This window comes from Castanea sativa, chromosome 4, assembly GCF_040712315.1.
Source record: "Castanea sativa cultivar Marrone di Chiusa Pesio chromosome 4, ASM4071231v1".
Lineage (NCBI taxonomy): Eukaryota > Viridiplantae > Streptophyta > Magnoliopsida > Fagales > Fagaceae > Castanea > Castanea sativa.
Genome location: NC_134016.1, coordinates 39,693,523 through 39,699,522, shown reverse-complemented (window position 1 = coordinate 39,699,522; position 6,000 = coordinate 39,693,523).

The window sequence follows — 6,000 nt, the reverse complement described above, 5'->3', positions numbered from 1 at the left end:
GGTGTTTGCCCCCCGAGAGTTGGAAGTACATCACAAGCAATGGTCACATGGTTTGACCCGACAACTTCATCAAGGTCTAGATCAATCTTGTTTTCTTTGGCAAGCTTCATGATTTGTTCTTTGAAGACGAAGCATTTTTGAATTGGGTGGCCAATGATGCGATGATATTTGCAATAGTTAGGGTCATCAACTTTCCCTATGTCTTCTGGTCGCTTGCATTCTGGCAATTCAACCAGCTGTAATTGCAATAGTTGTTCTAAGATGTTTGGCACATCTTCATTGGGGAACGGATATGATTTTTGCTCACGTTCCTTAAAGGTCAGACGACGCACTTCGTTCTTTTGCCATCCTCCAAGTTGTTTTTCATTTGTCTTTGCTCCTCTCCTTGGAACCCTAACTATGGTAGTGTTAACAGTTATTGGGTCTTTGAGATTGCCTTTTGCATTCCTGTCATTCATCTTTACTTCCTTTCTGCTTTCCTCAGGTATGGGAGGTTTCATATTTTCATGGCAAGAAATACTCAATTCCATGTCGTGCGCACGAGTTGCCAATTCTTCGAATGTTCGGGGTTTTACCCCTTGTAGGATGTACAGAAGTCCCCAATGCATGCCTTGGATGCACATTTCTACAGCAGATATTTCAGATAGTCTATCCTTACAATCTAAACTCAAAGAACGCCACCGACTGATGTAGTCAACAACGGGTTCATCTTTCCACTGCTTAGTATTGGTAAGCTCCATCATGCTTACTGTACGGCGTGTGCTGTAGAACCGGTTGAGGAACTCCCTTTCAAGTTGTTCCCAATTATCGATTGACTCGGGTTCTAAGTCTGTATACCAATCAAAGGCATTCCCTTTTAGTGAACGAACGAACTGCTTTACAAAGAGGCCCTCGAGTCCCTGCGTTCTCGCAAGTTTCTACAAAGTGAGCAATGTGTTGCTTAGGGTTTCCCTTTCCATCAAATTGCAAGAACTTAGGGGGTTGGTACCCATTTGGCATTCTCATATTGTCAATGCGTTTTGTATAAGGTTTTGAATACATGAGAGAATGTGTGGAAGAACCTCCATATTGTGCTCGTATGGTGTTCGTTATCATGTCCTGCAGTTGTTGGACGGATATTGAGGCCATTGAGGTGGATTGTTCTTGTCGGGGAGTGTTTTCAATTTCTTTCCCTTCATCATCCTTTGCAGATGCGAATTTATGACCATGGCTTGATTCACCAAGATCTTGTACTTCGAGTTTGTTCATTAAAGTTGCAATTTGGAGGTCCTTATCTTCAAGTGCTTTTGTGAGAAGGACGGCCCTTTGTTCCATTTCAGCCATCTTTTCTTCCATGGTAGAGGTGTTAGTCATCATGACTGACACAACTTCCACAGATGATGGAGAAGGAAGTGAATTGAAGTGAGCACGTGAAATCTCATCTTTTGGGTTCCCTTTGATGAGAGAGAAATCGTGCGACCAGCTTCTTGTGGAGGAAGAAGGGGATTTGCCCCCATACTTGAGGTGTTCCAAGATGGAGATGTCCTTGTTGATGACCTTGTTTCTTTTAAGAGGGTCTAAGGAGATGATTGTCTGGACCTTGGCTTCCTTGGTTGATTGAGATTGAAGCTTATTGTGAGCTTTAGGTTGGCTACAATTGATTGCTCCAATGCAACTGTTGGTGGTAGCCGTACCAAATTTAATTGAAGTAGCTATTGTTGAAGCTTGAATGTTCTTGCTAGAGGCCATTGAAGTTGGTAGCAAGATGATGAAGATTTTTTTTTTCTTTGAAGAAGAATGAGATGAGAGGCAGAGATGTCCCACCGGGCGTGCCAGAATTTGTAGACGACTAAATTTCTTAGTTCGAAATAAATCAAACAAGTAAAATAGTTTCACAAATACGAATTTGTATTGATAAATGTGTGGTACAATTCTCTGTAATTACAAAAGAGTGATCCTCTGATTCGATCTCCTTGAAAGATTTATTGATTGGAATTGTGGTAATGTGATTTTGATTTGAACATAAGATATTCTTCAATTTGGCTGAGGAATGGATCGAAGATCTTTGAAACGGAATTACAATGAATCTCTGGCTATGAGCTTGTTAGAAATTCTTTGTTCTTCGTGTTCTTCGTGTTCTTCGTGTGTTCTTCGTGTTTGAAGGTTTGTGATGGAAATTCTTCGGTGCTTTAGAGGCTTGATTCCGTAGAGCTTCGTTGATTTATGGTTTGTTGAGGTTTCTGGAGGCTTTTGAGCTTGATTCCAGTGAACTTTGAGATTTAGGAATATGATTTGGATGATTCCTCTTTGATTGTTCTTGGTATTTGAAGGTTTGTGGTGGAAGTTCTTCGGGGTTTTGGAGGCTTGAATCCGTAGAGCTTCACCAATTTGTGGTTTGTTGAGGTTTCTGGAGGCTTTTGAGCTTGATTCCAGTGGACTTTGAGATCTGGACGAGTAGTTTGGATGATTTTGCTTCGAATGTTGCTTGCATTCGAGGTTGAAGTTCTTGAAGTTCTTGGAGGCTTCGGGGTTTGATTCCGGCAGAGCTTCTGGATTTCTGAACTCAAGATATCTTCTTCCTTCTGTCTCCGTCCTGTCTGTCTGTGTGTTGTCCCCTGTTCTGTGTTTTTGTCTCCGTCCTGTCTGTCTTAGGAAGGCTTCTATTTATAGGAGTTTAGGGGTAGGTGAGTGACACGTGGCGGAGTTTGATTGGTGACACTTGTCACAGCTTGATTGGTCCGCTTATGTCATCGCTTACACGTGCTGAGTGCTTGTGTCACTGCTTACACGTGCGAGGCTGCCTGTGTCATCGCTTACACGTGCTGAGTGCTTGTGTCACTGCTTACACGTGCTGATGCAGTTTCATGCCTTTATTTCAATGACACTTGGCAAATTTCTATTGGTTTCTGAATAGTGATGGCAAAACCTAGCAGCAATACGTGGCGCTTTGTAATTGGTTGTATTTTGTAGACTTGGTAGTATGATGTGTCAGCTTGTGATAGGTCGGGAATTTTCCCTCTCTACAGTGAGTTAACAGAAAATATAAGTCCATATGGGTTGGAAGTGTCAACAACTCATACATGCACTAGTCTACAAGGTGTGTAATTGTGTGTATCTTTAAAATTATTCATAAAGTTCTTGGCATTTGAGATCAAGTTCACAAGGAGTATTATTTTACACTAGAATCAATACGGGGCTCCCTAAGTGTTAGGTTTCATTGGTAACTAAGTATTAAAGTGAGAGTGTGTTGTTTGTAGTATAATTTATTACGTCTTTTCTAAAAAGTTATAATGACTTTTGAGCAGCGTTTGTAGTATATGTTTATGTTAGAACTTCATTCTCTCTCGTGTATGTGCATTTGTATCTCAAAAATGAAAATAAATTGCATTGATTAATATTGATTTTTTTTTTAATTGTAACTTGTTAGCTTTAAAAAAAAAATGTTTTGATTTTTGTTTTGAAATTGCACAATATTTAGGGTCCGTTTGGATAGAACTTATTGCTGAAAATTGAAAACTGAAAACTGAAAACACTGTAGCGAAATAATTTTTAAATGTGTAAATAGTACTACGGGACCCATTTTTAATAAAAAATTGCTAAAAAAGTACATACACAGTGCGCGCACTGCGCACTTGTCTCCGCAGCAGCAAAAAAAAAAAAAAAAAAATGGAAAGTAGCAAAACGCGGACGCAGCTACTTTCAGCCGAATCCAAACACATTCTTAGTTAAAAAAATATTTATTTATTTATTTACTTTTGCTCATTTCCAATATAGTGGAATACGTTTGAATATTCCTTAACAGGGCATTCAAGCCCCATCAACATGATCCTTACTAGTTATGATGAATGTGATGAAGATTGACTAGTAACCATGAAGACAATACAACTACAACATAAGCAACAAAACAAAATGGTGGAATTTTGATAGCAATTATGAAAGCATTTGGCAAATGCGGAGCTTGACCAAGAAAATGATGAATGTGATAATGGTTGACCGGTTAGAATTCACATTTTCCAAAAAAAGAAAGGCATCAAAGAAAATTTTAACCTAAAGATTTTATTTGGTTAGGAGAATAAAATATTGATCATATTTACTAAGACTGTGCAGAAATTGACTAGAGCAGACCCAACCGACCAGTGTTGACCCAATTGACCCGACTCTAGCACTGATTGATTGAGCCAAGGTCGGCAATCGGATGGAGAAACCTTCTCCGACACCGGTGCAGTGCTACCATCGAATCTGCAAATCCAAAAATGATATTTTTATCGAATTGACTAATACATGGGTTATATATATATATAAAGACACACATTGTTAAGTTATAAAAGTTTAGAACAATTGGTAAATTGTGAGCATAAACTTGTCTAAAAATAGATCTTAGAGTTTATATGGTCTATTAGACAATTCTCAAGGTGCTGCAAGTTAGAATACAAGAAAAAGGAAGCTACATGTTCAAGAATTCGAAACATGCTAGGTTAGACTGATCGAGAGAACAAGTTTGACCGATCTAAAGACGGGTTCTACAGAATTTAATTAAAGCCCATCAATCTGTTAAGCCCATGAAGTGATTAGGGTTTCAGATCTATTTCACATAGTATTTAAAGGAAACCCTAAGGCACATTTTGTTATGACTTTGAAGGTGCTCTTATGGGATCTACAAGGTATTGTGCATTCTCTGTTCAAAGTCACTATCGGAAATCATTCTCATATTATTAGAACTGGTAGATTTGAAATTGCTGTAACAAGATTATACATAACTAATGATTTAAATCTTCAAGGGTGGTCTTGGAGTCACAAACTGGAGAGTTTGTGTTGCTAAACCTTTGAGTGAGATCTTAAAGTCACAAGCGTGGGAGTTTGTGTTCAACAAATTCAAGATAAAAGAGTCTGTGGAGTTTGAGCTGCACGTGATCGTGTTAGTAAGTTTTACATGAGGTATCTTTAGATTTAGGGTTCAAATCTATTGTAATCTTCCATTTTATCATAGTTGATTTGTTTACCTTGATGATAGCTAGGTTAAATTTTCCCCAGGTTTTTAACTTGTAACAGTTAGTTTCATTAGTTTTCCTGAGTCATCATATTATTGTATTCTTTACTTTTCTGCACAAAGTCATATGTTTGCATGTGTTCAACCTAGATCTCATAATTAACCTAAGTAAATACTTGGCTGATTCATTAGGTTAAACTAATATATTTTTAAGGGGGTCTAAACAAACAAACATATATTAAGTAATAAACCTTATTACAACATCATTTGAACTAGTTTTCTTTTAACTTCTTTTGACAAAAATATTCGTTTCACTTAGTAATTAAAAAAAATCAAAATCAAAATAGCGTCATTTTGAGCTAGGTTTTTTTGATTTTTGCCCTAGTATAAATAGCTTATGTCTCTCACAGTCGTTCAACTCTCTCAGACCACAGTTGCTCTATCTCTAGCTCTTGCCTCTTGCAGCTTGGTTGGTTCACCATTCACCACCAGCTACTGCCTATCACCGATAACTCACTCTCTCTCTCTGAAAAAGAAAAAGTCAACTAACATTTTTTTTCAGCATTTTGATTGTTAGGGAGACTAAGACTGAGAGAGTTCTCTCTCTCTCTCTCTCTCTTCCATCCTTCACGGACAGGTAATCACTTTCAGCATTTTTATTTTAATCTTCAATAAGTCGCGTCATGGGTACACAATAACCATTTTAATCTATAGTAAGCATTTTTTTTCTTAATCTTCTTTGGCACACAGTAACCACTTCGTGGGTCATGGGTGAGACAATTTCAAAACTTTTTTACATGGTGAATGAAATGATGAAATTTAGAAAGATTTTTATATGTGAACAGATTGGATAAGCTAATGATGAAATTTGGACATATTTTTTATGTGTGAACAGATTTTTTATGATGAAATTTGGACAGATTTTATTGGACAAGTTTTATTTTTATTTTTATTTATTATTGGTGGGAGGGTAGAAATTGCACCTGGACAGTTTTTTATTTATTTATTTATTTTTATGTGTGAACAGGTTGATG